The sequence below is a fragment of the Schistocerca serialis genome, chromosome 3 (genome assembly GCF_023864345.2).
Source record: "Schistocerca serialis cubense isolate TAMUIC-IGC-003099 chromosome 3, iqSchSeri2.2, whole genome shotgun sequence".
In the NCBI taxonomy this organism is placed as follows: Eukaryota; Metazoa; Arthropoda; class Insecta; order Orthoptera; family Acrididae; genus Schistocerca; species Schistocerca serialis.
In genome coordinates, this window is record NC_064640.1 from 232082568 (window position 1) to 232100470 (window position 17903).

General features: G+C 39.5%; 1 long non-coding RNA gene across 1 annotated transcript in view; it reads right to left on the reverse strand.

The window, feature by feature from the left end:
* Nucleotides 1-828: 828 nt before the first annotated feature.
* Nucleotides 829-17903, reverse strand: part of LOC126469969 (uncharacterized) — a 46752-nt gene continuing 29677 nt past the window's right edge. The window contains exon 3 of the long non-coding RNA XR_007586101.1: nucleotides 829-1100. This is a non-coding gene — a long non-coding RNA (uncharacterized LOC126469969). The remainder of the gene's footprint in view (nucleotides 1101-17903) is intronic.

The following is a 17903-nucleotide window of genomic DNA, read 5'->3' on the forward strand; positions in this document are numbered from 1 at the left end:
AGGCCTTGGGTTGGGACCCTGGTCCACAATGCCCACACCCCTCCCTTAAGGTGCCAGGAAGGTTCCACTGGGAAAAAAAAGAAGTTGTCACACACCTGTCTTGTGATGAAACTGCGGCGTGAGTTATTTCTGATCATGGTGCAGACCAGTGCACTTTCTGTATTATTTTCCATTTCATTTAATGCAGCTGCAAATTGCTAGAAGAAATTCTTTAACCAAATCTAAAGGAAACCTTTAATCAGTAAGTCTTCCCGCAGGATCGACTCTGTAAACTGTGCTAAAAGTCATAGATGTCTACATTGTGAATAGCAAGCTTCTTCATTATATAAACGTCCCTGAAGAACTTCGTCAACCACACTAATTAGAGTTTTGTTCATCATATAAGACCCATATTTTGGGCTGAATCTGTGAGATAGCGGTCAGGCACCCGGTAAACATTTGCTGACACTGACGTTTAGCAGATTCCTTCCATTCTGAATGACACAAAAAAATGGGCAGTTTTGTTGATTTAAATCTAATTCAACACCTTAAATATCACTTTGGGTCAGTGTTAACTTCTTTATGAATCCATATGTCAACCTCAAAATATGCAGTGTTCCTGTGTTGCTATAGAGTATGCACTGCAAGACATTCACATAGTTTATCACATATATTTACAATAAGAAATCAAACTATGACAGAAAAACTGTATACACAAATTACTAAGTGTGGCTTGACAAAAACCTACAAATTTCTGAAGAAAAACTGCATGATGAATCCCTCATAAAACGGAAAAAATAGATATAAATCACTAAGAATAAAACTAAACAATGTAGTAAGGTAGTCAGATGGGATCACAAACTATAACAATTTTGAGATGTATGTGCATGTCTGCTTTTGATGCTATTGAGCATGAAATACAAATCATAGACTTTTTTGTGGAGCATCATTCAACAATAGCAAACATTTTATACTCTCCAAAGTGATTAGCGGCAGCTGATGTCTTCGACGAAATGCGAGGGAGTGGAGTGCTGCCACGGAGCCACTGCTGGCTGGCAGCAAGTGGGGACCGTAGAGCTCTGACGCACGTGGTATTCACAGGTAGACAGTCTGTGAGAAATCTTTTGAAAAAAAAAGTGTTATTGGACAGAATTATTACCAGTGTATCAGAAAGTGAAATACGTTGTAAATGTGCTATTCTTACACTAAGGACTTCAAGCATTTGAGCAATAGGTGCTATAAAAATTTAGCAATGACAGTTTCAACTGCAAGATTTTGCATTAAGACAATGTGCTGTTTACTACTAGACCATGGGCATAAATATAGCATAACAACTCTAACAGAAGACAAGACTTCCTCCACGAACTGCTGCAGCCTACAGTGTTGCCAGATTGTGCAGGTAGCCAGACTAACTGTATCATCGGCCTAAACATGTTATTTGTCCCCTTTTGCGATCAGTGCAGACAGACTCTGAGGTGCCTGGCTGCCGGCCAGGTTTTGTGTCACTATGTTAGTCACTCACTGTAATGTTGCCCAGAATTCTTTCAATTTATCCAAGCCCATCTCCTTAATTTTTTTACTTTTCTGCAATTCCTTCTGCAATTTGCAGTTTGTAACCAATATAATTTATGATTAGAGTCCACACCTGCTCCAGAAATTTTTTAAATTTGAACTCTTGTTTTGAGATCTCTGCCTTACAATTACATCTCTGCCTTACAATTACATAATCTACATGAAACCTAGAGTTTCCATGTCTCTTCCACATATACAGTCTTTTCCCATTATTCCTAAACTGAGACTAAGGAATGATTAAATTTTTTCTGTGTAAAATTCTACCAGGCGACCTACACTTTCGTACCCACCACTGCTGAGCAATCTCCTACTAGTTTTTCCTCTCTTCCTTTTCCTGCTATTGAATTCCAGTTCTGCATCACAAATTTTCATCATTATTCATAATCTGCATAAATTATTTTATCTCGTCATAACTTCTTTCAATTTCTACCCCTTCTGTGAAGCTATTAAGCAGACAAACATTTACTAGTGAGGTGGGTATTGGTTTTGTATCTGTCTTGCTAATGATTACTTACATTCCAGTTTTCTTATTCATTAGTAGACTTACCCCTGTGTTACCCCTATTTAACTTGGTATTAGTAACACTGTATCACGTGACCAGAAGTTCTGTTCTTGCTAAAATGACACTTCACTAATAAACAGATATATTAATTTCTCTTTTTAAATTCCTTAACTTAACAACCTGATAAAGTGATCTAACATTCCATACTTCTCTCTGTAGACTGTCAGTTTTGTTTTCTCAGATCATGGAATTGTCCTGAGGAGTTCCCGCCCAAAATTCCAAATAGAGGGCTATTTTATCTATGGGATATTTTAACCACTAGGATGCCATATAGTAGAGCTGCATGTCTTTAGGCAGAATAAGTGCTGTAGTTTCCTCTTTTGGTCTGAAAATTTCAGAACTAACAGAGGCTAAATTGTCACGCCAAGTGCTGCTGCCACTCTGAAACCCGTACAATGTAATTGTGCCTACAGTAAAGCTATCTATACTGTTGAGGTACGCAAGCCACCTCACTGGGGCGAGGTCGATGTTTCTTGGGAGACATATCTTTCAACAAAGTGAAAGACGCAAATTTAAAAGCCAAAGTTTTACAAGAGTAAATCTGATGATAACACTACAAAATGCTGAACTGGTCACAAAGGATGATGTGGCAGTCTCAACTGTCAGAGGTTGTAGAATTGTTCTTTTACTTGCTGGCACATTGTTAGGGCTTTAGTCCCAGGTGTGAACTACTTTTCAGATTATAGCAAACAATGCCATGAAGAACTGATTCATGGCATATTTTGAAATTTATTTGAAAATCCTTTGCTTCCAAATTCAGAAAATCCTGCCAGTAGTTTTTCTTGGTATCATTCAATATTACATCATTATAAAAATAAAGCTCTAAACCTGTGCTCTTGAAAGGAAGTCATTTTTCAGTTTTTATGGCAGTGCAGAGTTATTGTTGATGACATTTAACTGAAAAAAAGGGGTGTTACCAAAAATGGAGTCATTTCAGAAGTGACAATTCCCAACATATATTATTGTTAACGCATTTCTCTACATCCACCTCCAGGTGGGTCATTCCCCAGAACAATGTTTGCAGTACCCACCTGGAGGAGTAAGTAGAGAAACATGTATGTTAGGAATTGTCACTTGTGAAATGACTAGTTCTAGCAATACAACATCAGTTTGTCATCAACAGTTACCTCATACTGTCACAAAAACTGAAAAAAAGACTTCCTTTCAAAGCCAAAGGATTAGGGCCTTATTTTTTATGATGATGTGATACTGAGTGTTATCAAGAATAACTACTGACAAAATTTTCTGAATTTGGATGCAAAAGCTTTTCAAATCAATTTAAAAATGTGTGATGAGTCAGTTCTTCATGGTCTTCATAGGTCTGCCATAATCTGAAAAATAGTAGAGAACTGGGAATAAAGCTTCGTCATGTGGCAGCATGCAAAAGAATAATTCTACCACCTCTGATACTTGAGAATGCTGTACCCTCCACCTTTGTTATCAGTTCCACATTTTGTAACATGATGACTACCACAAGAAACATCACTACATAAACCATGCCATCTGTGTCCCACAGAGCCACACAGCAGCTGATGGCAAATGTGGCAGAGCTGTAGAGTCATGTGACAAAAATCAGGGCGTAGTTCCATTTATACATAAGTGGTTGTTCTACAAACAGAGATTTGGGAATGACAAATCTAACTTTAATATAACATATGGTATATACTGTAGATATCATTAGGAACAAATATCTGAGAAAAGTCAGCAGGTATGGATGGAATCAGAATTCAGTTTCACACTGGCCCCTTACCTAGCTTGCATGTATCACGAATCTCTCACCCAGTGCAAAGTCCCAAATGGCTGGAAAAAAGCACAGATGACTTTTGTATATAGAAAGGGTAAAAGAATGGATCTGCAAAATTACAGACCAATATCTGTAACTTCACTTTGCTGCAGAATCCTTTAACATATTCTCAGTTCAAATATAATACATTTTCTTGAGACAAAGCAGCTTATTTCCATGAATGAGCATAGCTTTAGAAAAAATTGCTCATGCAAAACTCTGCTTCTCCTCTTCTTACATGATATACTGCAAACTATGAACGAAGGGCCACAGGCAGATTCCATACTTCTAGATTTCCAGAAATCATCTGACACAGTGTCCCACTGCAGGCTGTTAAAGGTACGAGCATATGGAATAATATCACAGATATGTGAGTGGCTCCAAGACTTCTTAAATAATAGAACCCAATATGTTGTTCTCGATGGCAAGTGTGTCATCAGGAGTGGACTGGGGAAGTGTGATAGGGCCACTGTTGTTCTCTATATACATAAATGATTTGGCAGACAGAGTGGGCAGTAGTCTGTGGTTGTTTGCTGGTGTCACAATGGTGTACGGAAAGGTGTCAAAGTTCAGTGACTGTAGGAGGATACAAGACGAGTTGGAGAAAATTTCTGGTTGATGTGATGAATGGCAGCTAGCTTTAAATGTGGAAAAATGTAAGCTAAAGTGGATGAGTAAGAAAAACAAACCCAAAATCTTCAGATACAGCATTTGTATTGTCCTACTGGACAGTCACGTCATTTAAACATCTGGGTGTAACACTGTTAAGTGATATGAAATGGAACAGCGTGTGAGGACTGTGGTAGGGATGGCGAATAGCCAAGTTTGGTGTATTGGGAGGCATTTTAGAAAAGTGTGGTCCTCTATAAAGGAGACCTCAAATAGGACATGGGTGCAACCTATTCTTGAGTACTGCTTGGGTGTTTGGGATCCATACCAGGTTGGATTAAAGGAAGACATCGAAGCAATTCAATTCAGAGGCAGGCTCCCAGATTTGTTACCTGTAGGTTTGAACAACATGTAAACGTTACAGAGACACTACGGGAACTCAAATAGAAATCCCTGGAGGGAAGGCAATGTTCTTTTTGAGAAACACTATTGAGAAAATTTAGATAACTAGCACCTGAAGCTGACTGCTGAACGACTACTGCCGCCAATATACACAGTGTGTAAGGACCATGAAAATATGATGTGAGAAATTAGGGACCATACAAAGGCAGACAGATAGTCACTTTTTCCTCTTCTATTTGCAAGTGGAACAGGAAAGGAAATTATTATTAGTGGCACACTGTAACCTCAGTCATGTCCTGTATGATGGCTTGCAGAGTACCTATGAAGATTTAGATGAGTGAGAGTCAAGTTCTTTTATTACACTAGCCTTGAGTAGAACATTCTCAGTCTTCTAACTCAGTATAAACTAACCATAAGCTTACTGCTGCTCTTCCCAATTAAATGCCTGATTTTCTACCCAAATTTGATGTGACGAGAAGACATAATATATTTTATACAAAGAGGTATGTGGCTAGTAATTGTAAGTATTGTGCGTGCCTTTCATACCCGATATTATTTTCACCTATCTGGGTACGGCAATACTTCGTATGTTGTGTAACAATATACGAAGCTAGCAGGAAAATATGTCACACAGAGGTGTCAAAAGAACATGACTGATCACACGGTTGCATTTGTTTTTGACATATACATGTATCATCTATAGTATGATGAAACAGATTAAGTAACTCAGATGTAACAAAATGAGCAATTTCACAAACACATGCATATTTCTGAACTAAATGATGCTTCCAGTAAAGAACTGAACAGCAATTTGGTCAAAGAGTTTGGAGTCAAAATTCTACTGAATGCATGTACTATACTGTACGAAAGAGACTGTAAGAAGGTGATGCAAACACACCTTTAAAGTGCCTCACCAAGAGCCCTGAGTAACAAAGGACTGAAAAAAAAATCCTTTGAGCGATGTGTTACAAAAACGTACGGCCAAACTTTCAGGAAACATTCCTCACACACAAATAAAGAAAAGATGTTATGTGGACATGTGTCCGGAAACGCTTAATTTCCATGTTAGAGCTCATTTTAGTTTCGTCAGTATGTACTGTACTTCCTCGATTCACCGCCATGATTTCATACGGGATACTCTACCTGTGCTGATAGAACATGTGCCTTTACAAGTACGACACAACATGTGGTTCATGCACGATAGAGTTCCTGCACATTTCAGTCTAAGCGTTCGTACGCTTCTCAACAACAGATTTGGTGACCGATGGATTGGTAGAGGCAGACCAATTTCATGGCCTCCACGCTCTCCTGACCTCAACACTCTTGACTTTCATTTATGGGGGCATTTGAAAGCTCTTGTCAATGCAACCCTGGTACCAAATGTAGAGACTCTTCGTGCTCGTATTGTGGACGGCTGTGATACAATACGCCATTCTCCAGGGCTGCATCAGCACATCAGGGATACCATGCGACGGAGGGTGGATGCACGTATTCTCGCTAATGGAGGACATTTTGAACATTTCCTGTAACAAAATGTTTGAAGTCGTGCTGGTACGTTCTGTTGCTATGTGTTTCCATTCCATGATTAATGTGATTTGAAGAGAAGTAATAAAATGAGCTCTAACATGGAAAGTAAGCGTTTCCGGACACATGTCCCCATAACATATTTTCTTTCTTTGTGTGTGAGGAATGTTTCCTGAAAGTTTGACCGTACCTTTTTGTAACACCCTGTATAAAGCACACCAAGAGTCCGATTCACATTACATGATGACACCAGCTACGGGAATGTGGCAACTTGCAGAATGAGACAACCTATAATGGAAGGGATAAGTAATTAAAGCAATCATCAATCTCAAGATTGTTCTTAACACCACAGGTTTGGTCCTGTCGCAGCACATTACACTTGTCTACATTGAGATTCAATTGCCATTCCCTGCACCATGTGTCAATTCGCTGCAGATCCTCCTGCATTTCAGTACAATTTTCCATTGTTGCAACCTCTCGATATACCACAGCATCATCCACAAAAAGCCTCAGTGAACTTCCGGTCATCCACAAGGTCATTTATGTATAATGTGAATAGCAACGGTCCTACGACACTCCCCTGCAGCACACCGGAAATCACTCTTACTTTGGAAGACTTCTCTCCATTGAGAACGACATGCTGCGTTCTGTTATCTAGGAACTCTTCAATCCAATCACACAATTGGTCTGATAGTCCATATGCTCTTACTTTGTTTATTAAACGACTGTGGGGAACTGTATCGAACGCCTTGCGTAAGTCAAGAAACACTGCATCTACCTGGGAACCCGTGTCTATGGCCCTCCGAGTCTCGTGGATGAATAGTGCGAGCTGGGTTTCACACGACCGTCTTTTTCGAAACCCATGCTGATTCCTACAGAGTAGATTTCTAGTCTCCAGAAAAGTCATTATACTTGAACATAATACGTGTTCCAAAATTCTACAACTGATCGACGTTAGAGATATAGGTCTATAGTTCTGCACATCTGTTCGACGTCCCTTCTTGAAAACGGGGATGACCTGTGCCCTTTTCCAATCCTTTGGAACGCTTCGCTGTTCTAGAGACCTACGGCACACCGCTGCAAGAAGGGGAGCAAGTTCCTTCGCGTACTCTGTCTAAAATCGAACTGGTATCCCAACAGGTCCAGCGGCCTTTCCTCTTTTGAGCGAATTTAATTGTTTCTCTATCCCTCTGTTGTCTATTTCGATATCTACCATTTTGTCATCTGTGCGATAATCTAGAGAAGGAACTACAGTGCAGTCTTCCACTGTGAAACAGCTTTGGAAAAAGACATTTAGTATTTCGGCCTTTAGTCTGTCATCCTCTGTTTCAGTACCATTTTGGTCACAGAGTGTATGGACATTTTGTTTTGATCCACCTACCGCTTTGACATAAGATGAAAATTTCTTAGGATTTTCTGCCAAGTCAGTACATAGAACTTTACTTTCGAATTCATTGAAAGCCTCTCGCATAGCCCTCCTCACACTACATTTCGCTTCGCGTAATTTTTGTTTGTCTGCAAGGCTTTGGCTATGTTTATGTTTGCTGTGAAGTTCCCTTTGCTTCCGCAGCAGTTTTCTAACTCGGGTGTTGTACCACAGTGGCTCTTTTCCATCTCTTACGATCTTGCTCAGCACATACTCATCTAACACATATTGCATGACGGTTTTGAACTTTGTCCACTGATCCTCAACACTATCTGTACTTGAGACAAAACTTTTGTGTTGAGCCATCAGGTACTCTGAAATCTGCTTTTTGTCACTTTTGCTAAACAGAAAAATCTTCCTACCTTTTTTAATATTTCTATTTACGGCTGAAATCATCAATGCAGTAACCGCTTTATGATTGCATGGAAAACCTGAATCAGGGCAACTGGACGTGGGTTTGAATTGTCAACTTCCTGCATACGAGTCCTGTGCGGCTAGCCAATGTACAGGCTATGAGGCAAGAAACACCACATATGTTCCCAACATTGATTTTAGCCAATTTCTGAACCATATTAAAAAGTGTTCAGATTCAATTTTACCATCACTGCTTGCTATGTAATATAAAATTCTTAGTGTCTGTAATATACCTGCACACAGGTGGCAATTATAGTCAGTGACCTTATAATTTTAGACAACACAATATTTTTTTCCGAATAATCTGCAATCTAACTTACTGGTCCAGGTAATAGTATACACATGAATCAAACCACTTGTATTTGTCACATCTCCTTTGCAACATGACAGTGAGTCAGCACTGCCTAAGCAAAGAACATGAAAGTTGGGTAAGTCAGCTCTGAAAAAGAATTTTGTATTTGATTTTGCAAGTAGCACAATTACCTCATCTATTAATGCTCTGGCTGCAGCTATCTTCAATCCACTGTATATGTGGCAGAGGATACGGAGTATACCAGAATCATTCTCATTCACTGGCAGATGGAACAGGTGAATAATTGTAGTCACTCCTCTGTATGAGGAGAGATCCTCTGATTTTACTCTCATGGTGATTGCACGAAATGTACACTGGAGAAAGTATACATTTCCTGACTCATACTGAAAACTGGCTCTCGGGATTTTAAGGTTAATGTTCATCACAATACACAATTCCTATCTCGTAATGCCTCTCACTGGAACTTGTTAAGAATTTCTGTTCTGCTCTGTCACAAATTGTTCACCTCCCTCCCTCTCTCTCTCTCTCTCTCTCTCTCTCTCTCTCTCTCTCTCTCTCTCTCTCTTCTTCCCCCCCCCCCCTTCCCACTTCCCATAACAATTTTTAATGATGTGTGCTTCTCATATACAAATGATTTACCACCACCACCACCGTTATATGCAGTTCTGGTTTAGGCATCATTGCATGTTCCAATTTCAAGTATAATGCAACTGATCTTTCAATCTCTTCTTATGACACCCAAAATTTCTTTCCCCTTAAGGTGTATACTTACATATTAGTTTAGTTATCCACTCATCTGCCATCCTTCGAATGTATTTGTGCCATTTCTTTCAGTGTTACTTTATTGTCTGAGTAATCTTTGCACACCCATTTCATTTCTAATTTAAATTATTCTTTTTCCAGTCTATGAGTTTGTAACCAGCTAGTGGTCTGCCACACAATTTATAAATATTGTCAACAGCAAAAATAATTTTACACTATTAAGAAACTCTAAATGTCATATTTGTTCTGATATTCTATTCACATGTGTCTTGTGTGACAGTGAAGAACTATACTGAATGCTTTCAAGAAGTTAAGAAATTCAGCACTAGTGTGGGGTCCATTACCTACATGCTTCCGGATCTAGATCAAGACCAAATGAAACAAACAGTATTTTACATTCTCAGTGCTACAGTTTCTGTAAAAAAGAAAAAAGAAAAAAGGTAGCTATGTGATTCTGCACATATGACCTGTGGCCTTTCTTTCGATTTGAAATGACACTCCACCTACTTGATACAGAATCTAATAGTTCCATATCTGTCATTTTTGCATTCTTGTCATCTCAGATCAATCTGTCATGTTTGTTTCACTGCACTCATAATCAACACTAATGCAGACAGTTCATTTTGGTCCACTAATTGGTTTTAAATAAGCTCTTTGCTTTTTAAGAGATTTTTGACAATTTGGCAAATAACCAAAAGTAGCAGCCCCAACAACGGCAAAAATAACAGCAGCAGCAGAACCACCAACAACAGTTGCAGCAGCAGCAGCATAAAATTACTGAACAAGGAGCCAAAGGCCAAGTATATCAACTTCCCTTAAAAAAACATTCTAAGATTCTTATGGCTTCAAACCAAGGGTGGGGGGAGTGTGACAAGGCAGCCTGCAAATAAGTGACAGGAACCAAGAAAAAGCAATACATTATCAGCTAATGGCAAAAGTAAAAATACTTGCAAAACTGGATAATGCCTCAGAATATTTAGTGCCTCAAGAACAAAGTGTTAGATTTAGAAGTAGCTATGAATAACTTTGCAGTTCTCTCTCTCTTTCTCAATTGTTTATGTGAACACTGATACCAGGTTTATGAACCAAGACACACACACACACACACACACACACACACACACACACACACACACACACACTATCCAGTCACATTAATGTAACCACCACCTATGTTTGATATCAGCATGCAATAACCATTCTCAGATGGCAGCATTAGTAATGGAGGGTATATAAAGCATGTTGAGAGGGGGAGAGCGCAAAACTGCAATCATAATGCACATCTGAAGTCCAAAAAGCATGATCATTGGCTTTTGGGACAAGGGTGTAAGCATTTTCAAAACAGCTATGTGTGTAAACTGTTTGCATGTCACGGTGGTTAAAGTGTACCGAGTATGGCAAAATGGCACTGCCCAAAACCAGCTTTGATGTAACTGTAGTGCATCACATGCTATAGATGAAAGGGTGAATGATGGCTACAGAGATGTGTATGGATGAATAAAAGTGCTACTGTTCAGCAACTGACAGCTCAGATGAACTAAGGGGCTACCAACAGTGTCTCCTCAATAACAACTCAGTGACATTGCTACGTACAGGCCTTCTGGTTCATACACCCACAATGACTGCTGGTTGTCAATTATGAAGGCTGGAATTTGCATGTCTGTGTCGCAACTCTCCTTCCACTGAGTGGAAACAAGTGGCCTTTTCAGATAAATCACATTCCCTTCTCCACTGGACAGATGGCCGTTGATGTGTTCAGCCCTGTAACAATTGTCAGTATGGTCTTGGCTGGAGGAGAGTGTGTTATGGTCTGAGGAATGTTTTAGCGGCATCCCCTCGTCTTTCTAGAAGGCACAATGTCTCAATACAAGTATTCATTTATCCTTTGGGACCATGTCCACTCTTAAGTGCAGTTGTGTTTTGCCTCAGCATGATGGTACCTAGTAGCAGAACAATGCATTGTGCAACACAGCTGGCAGTGTGTGCGCATTGCTCAAAAAGCACCAGAGGGAGTTCACTGCACTCGCCTACGCTAAAAACTGCCCAGATTTAAACTGAATCAAGAATATGCGGTACCACCTTGATCAGCATGTTCACACCATGTATCCTTAACCAAGAAACCTAGTGCAGCTGGCCTCAGAGTTGACATGGCTCCACATCCCTGTCGGTAACTTCCAGTACCTTACTAACACTCTTCCTGCATGTCTTACAGCCATCTGCACTGAAAAAGGTGGTTACTCAGGCTTTTGTCTTCACATTAATGTGTCTGGACAGCATACAAGCAATTTTAAATTAGCATCTCATTAGTGCCACAATGAGTTTAAAAATGGTGGAGTATATGCATTTACACAAGAGTTGTATTAGAATTCAAAGTAAAAACAGAAGAAGACAATTTGAATATTGAAAAACCATTTTGAATCATGCTATAAACAGAAAAAGGGAGGAGAAAAGAAACAAACTAAATGTCCTTATCGATATATAGATCACCACTGGGTGATAAAAACATTTTTTTAAAAACATGGAAGCAGAATTAAACACTTTCTATAATAATGAAGTGAAATTATTATTATGTGATGATTTTAATGTTACTCGTTCACTGAAAATAAAGAAAAAAGGAAATTTTTGAACACTATAAGCAATTTTCACATGAAACCACTCTTTTCAAACGTTAATAGAATAACAGTTGTCATCCTCCCCATTAGAAAACATCTTCACAAATATTGAGTATTGTGTCACTGAGGCTATAAATGTACATTTAGGTCTTCCAGATCACAACACATTAGTAACACACATAAATTGTTCTACACCAAAGATATTAAAAAACCTGGGGGAATATGAAAAGCACTACAACATAGAAAAGGTGACTATGTTTATTAAAATATTAGCAAAAGACACGTGGGAAAATGCATTTTCAAAACAAAATTGTACAATATGAACGCTTTTGTTTGTACACAGGTTCACTTTTAAAGAGTAAAACACACGCAGAAAGGTTAAGTTGGCATTTTAGGTTTAGGGGAAATATCTTCAGAATAATGATATACAAAAAACAGTGTCTTCATATACAAGTTGATATGTAATTAATGTTCTCCAAAACTGTATAATTAGCTTTTGGAATATTGTGAAATTCTGCAAAATACCCCACCACTATTAATTGATTTATGGTGAAAACAGGAAACTTTTGTTGCAAACATAAATTAAAGAAGTTTTCAAACCACATATAACCCTATGAAAAAGCCAGTTTCTGAAATACTGTTTTTGGAAAATAAGCTGTACATAATGACTATCTCAGTATTTTCAACATACCTAATTCAAATATCTAAATGTTCATTACTATTCTAATTATTTATTTTACTTGTATTTGTTTTATGTTCTAAATTGTTATTTTATGTTTTACATTCCTTCTTTTGTTTTCTTTTTTTTCCATTTTACATACGTGTTGTTGTTAGCTGAAAATCATGAGTAACTTATTATTATGGTAGAAAATAATTACAATAATAACAACCTGTGTAGAAAACTTAAAGCACAGAACTTTTTTTTACACTATACACACAAAATGAATGAAATTTCTCCATGTAATAAACACGGTGGAGAAGACAATATAAAACAAAATTGAACAGGATTTCAAAATTGTCACTTGAATACCCTAAATATCCTGATTTGTGTTGCGGCATATTTCAGTACACTAGTTAGCCTTGGCAAAGAGAATTGGTTACATACTAATGACTGCAGATTTATAATATTGTTTCTCAAGTGGAGATTAACATCATAATCAGTCAACAGAGATCTGAAAGTCTAGAAACATTGAAAGCTGCATACGTCCCTCAGCTATACCTGTGACACCAAGTCTTTGGAATCACCAGATGAACAAGTGTTTTGTCCTGGGTTGTGATACTCAGAACAGTTCTTTCACAATGACCACTACAAGAATCTAACAATAATACAGTTTTTTCTCCCTCAGCTGGAAAGAAAATATCTTGCTAACATCTTAGGACCTGCCCAAACACCATTTGTTTACCACATTTTGACAGTGGCACAATGTCATTTGGGACTTCAAATAGAGATTCTCGGATTCTCAATTCAAGATGAGTGGCCAGTGTGACAAACTGTTGAGTAACACACCTGAGAACAAGAAACATCTGGTGATGCCTAAGGGATCAATGTCACTGGTACAGCTGTGGACCACATGTGGCTTCTAATATTGGAAAAACTTTGTGAGAAGATTTTCAGACCTATTTCAGTTGATTGATTACGATGCCAATCTCCACTTGACAAACAACAGAATCAAGCTGCAGTCACTAGTATGTAATCAATTGTCCTCATGAAGACTTACCAATATACTGAAATATGCTCGATACAAATCGGGATACTTAGATGATCACCGATGACAATTTGAAATCCCGCTGAATTTTGTTTCATAATGTCTTCTCCATCATGTATATTACATGAAGAAATTTCATACATCTTATGTGGATGGCACAAAAAACATTATGTTTTAAGCATTTCCTTACATATTATCATCATGGTAATTATTTTCTATCATAACAATGAGTTATTTATTATAAACAAAATACATCTATGTAAAATGGCAAACTAAAAATAAAAAACAAAGAATGTAAAATATAAAAAACTGTTCAAGCTACAAGAACACACAGATAATAGTGAACAATACTTTATTACTTCAAGTATTTTGGTACAGAAAAAAACACTTGCCACAGAGTGGCTGCGCAACTATACTTCAGTCATCATAAGAATAAACCTGATGTAAACAAACACAAACGCAATGATTGCTCAGAAACCGTAGCGCATGTACACTGGTGTTGCGCTCTTTGAAGTAGATTCTACTTATGTATTAGATATATTATTACTAAGTTATATTAAATGAAACTATGATATTCAAATGTATTAACAGCCATCAACGTTTTTCTTAATCATGATTTAGTTATGTAGTTTATATTTAAAAAATTGTGTACCCACTGTTGTGCTCAGATTGTCATGCTGTTATTGCACAGTATGGAAATGGTTGAGATTGGTACCTGTTCTGTAGTGAAAAATGCATCTCGATCACGGTTAAAAATGCCGAGAAATAGGTTGTTCTTAATGTTTTTCATAAATTTACAGAGATAGTTGGCTTTGAAGTTTACGAAGGGGCTGTATTAGATACCATTGAGACACAAACACATACTGATTCTATAGCAGAGTCGGCAGCGTAATAGACTGTAAAAAGTATTACAGTTCGTGGTTTGCTAGTTCAAATCTTGTCAGAGTCATTTTTTGTTCTCTTTCAATTTGAAATACCTACATTTCATAACTATACAATTCATTGTGATTTTTTTTAATGAACAATGCACATCATCTTGCTTCTAATTACATATTGTACATGAAATTACTGTTTTCATTTCAAATATAAATTCTTAATTATCGATATTTTACGAAATACTTAATATGCATTTTTACGTTTTCCATTGTACCATTACAATATGAATCAAACAGAACTGGTCTGGAGCCAAGTTACAAGATTTGAGCTGAGAAGTAACAAGACTTTTTAGCTGCCAGACGCACTGGAACTAAAAAATGCAGGTTTTTCAGTCTCATTGCCAAATGCTGGTGCAATATAGAATGGCTCATCTTTGTGGATTCTGTTGTTGATAGGCTTATTATCAATGAAGCAGGTGAAACTTTCAAAACTGAAATGTATTTCTCCGATTCGGGTAACGAAGGAGCTACATTACGAGATGACTGGCTGTCATTAATACCTCCAGTGGCTTCAGTATTCAACAGTACGGTGACATCCCTGGAGTATGCTTTTGCAGCACACTCAGAAAAATTACCCTGTGCTTAAGTTAGAAATTTTCATCACTCTTGTTTGTAATTAGAATACCATGTCAGGTGAGAAAGAGACCGTTTTATGCTTTCCGTCTGGTCACCTAAGAAGCGCGCGGCAGTGCTGGAGTTTTGCTGAATATTATTTCATTCTCTTTAAAAAAATTAAATGACATTCAATGCTATATTGTTTCTTTGCTTGTCCCTTTTTACACTTGAACTGCAACTGCTCACATCATTACATGTTAGTTGGACCGCTGTCCCAAGTTTAATGCGACGGTAAAGCTGTTGTCCCGTTTTATTGCTCAGTCTATATGCCTGTAACACAGCATAAAACATATCCTTGTGATCATACTTGACTGTACTAGTCATTCTTATGATAAACACAGTATAGCCCTACTTACACTGGCTGAAGTAAACATCAGACAGAGCAAGGCTGGCTGTGCCCAACTCTATAAGCTATCAGCCACCTGGTAGGGTGCACTACAGAAACACTGTATGTGCATCCAAGAGTGGAATCATCTATTGGTGCTGGCATTGTGCAACCTCTGTCGTGTGCCATACAGCTGCACACCAGGATTGCAGGTGTGGAACATTATGCGGGTCACTACACCTGCTGAGAATGAAGCATCACTGATTCCCGAGGCCAAGTTGTGGAGATGGATCCCACATTCATGGACATCTGTGAGCCAAGATGGGAGAGGGGAGAGCAACTTCTGGTTGGCAGAGACCTTAGAATATGAACGAAAGTGGCCAGCATGAAGAGTGCCCCAATGCTCCCTTGTAGGAGCACGAGATGACAGGACTGGTGATGGGCAATCAAAACCAGGATATGAGACAACGTCCGACTGTGGTGGGGAAGGTGGACGTGACTTTGCTGCAGACTGAGGCCACATAGCAGACATTGAACAGGTGAGGGGTGTGAGTGTCAGCTGGGAGGGGGGGGGGGGGGGGGGCGCCAGCTGTAATGTTTAAGGCCCACTGGATGGCACTGACTCAGGCAGAAAGTGAGGCTAGAACTCGGTATATAGGAAGCATCAAGTGACCGGGGGGGGAGGGGGGCACCAGCGAAGGAGCAAAGGTAGTGGTGCAGCCAGGTGGGGTTGATGGGTGACCACCCGGTTTCCCATCCAGATAGTTTAGACATGGAGGCCATTCCAACACATGATGTTTGCCAGTAACCAATCAAAACCACATGCTCAGACTGTTATCCCTGGTGGAAAGCATGGAACAGTGGATGACGTGGAGCAGTGTGTCTGCAGCTGGCACCTGTGGAGAAGCTTGACAGGGCCTTTTAAAAACCTGAACAGCAATCCCAGTAGTGGCCAAGAAACACCGGACCACATATGGAAAACGTGAACACACATCAGTGACTATCAGCCAAAACACATTCAGAAACTGAGCCGTAAAATCCTCATGGAGGCATTCCCAGGGCTGGTTGCTGGAGGCCATGGGGAAAACAAAGCCTTGGGAGCCACCTTCTGACTAGCACACTGGGGAAATGCAGCCATCAAATGCTCCAGCTACCAGTCAATGCCAGACCAGTACACGTGTATGTGAGCCAAGGCTTTGGTGTGGGGAAACCCCCCAGTGACCCCGATGCAACAGTTGTAAGAGCTCCCACACAAGCTCCTGGGAATGACCACCCTGGGAGCAGCATCATCCCGTGGACAGCAGAAGGATTTTGGCTAAGACAGAGACTATGGTACAAGACAAAATAGTTACAAAGTTGATCGGAAGTGCAGTCCAGAAGTCAAGACAACGAACGGTGTTGGATGAGGTGGATGACACGCTTGAGAATGGGGTCAGACACTATGGCCTGGCGATGCTGGTACTAGTGATCGAAAAGCTGTCTACCACCTGGAGGGAGACAACATCCAAATGGAAACACATAAGCTCCTCTCTATCAAACTCAGGGTCCAGACTGACGGGCAGCCTGGGTAAGGTGTCCACCTTGGCATGGTGTCCTGTGTGGTGAAAATGGATGTCGTAGCAGTATTTGGAGAGGAACAATGCCAACCTGTGGACTGCCTTATCGCGGACCCATGCAGATAGACTGAATAATGAAACTAATGGCTTGTGTTCTGTAATGAGTTGGAATTTGGTGCCATACAAGAACACTTGAAATTTGATGACTGCATACACAATGGCCAGAGCTTCCTTCTTCACTATAGAGCAATGGACCTGTGCTGGAGTGAGAGTTTTGGATTCAAACGTCAGTGGCTGTTCTGAGCCACCTGTATTCTGATTGACGAGGACTAGCCCCACGCCATATTGTGAGGTGTCCATAGCCAAAATCAGTGTTTTGCTAGGATCAAAAGTAGCTAGACACAGTGCCAACCTGAGGCAATCCTTCATTGTAGGAAAGGCCTGGTCACACGTGGGAGACCAGCACCCTAGCAGCGAAGACGGTAGATAACTGTTGGTGACAGGCAATTTTACCCAAGAAAGCCTGCAGTTCTTGCAAGGTGAGGGATGCAGCAGGTCTGTAATGGCCCTAACCAGACTCACCAGGGGTTAGACACCCTGCCGTGATGTGGCCCAGATACTCAAGATACGATTGGAAAAATTAGACTTCTGTAGAATGCATCACAGACCCATGGCCCGAAGTTTTCAAAAAGGGCCTGGAGATCATGCAGGTGGTCACTCCTAGTATGTCTGGTAATGATAATGTCATACTGGTAGTTGAAACATTGCAGAATAGTCTATATGACCTGCTCCAGGTGGCACTAAAAAT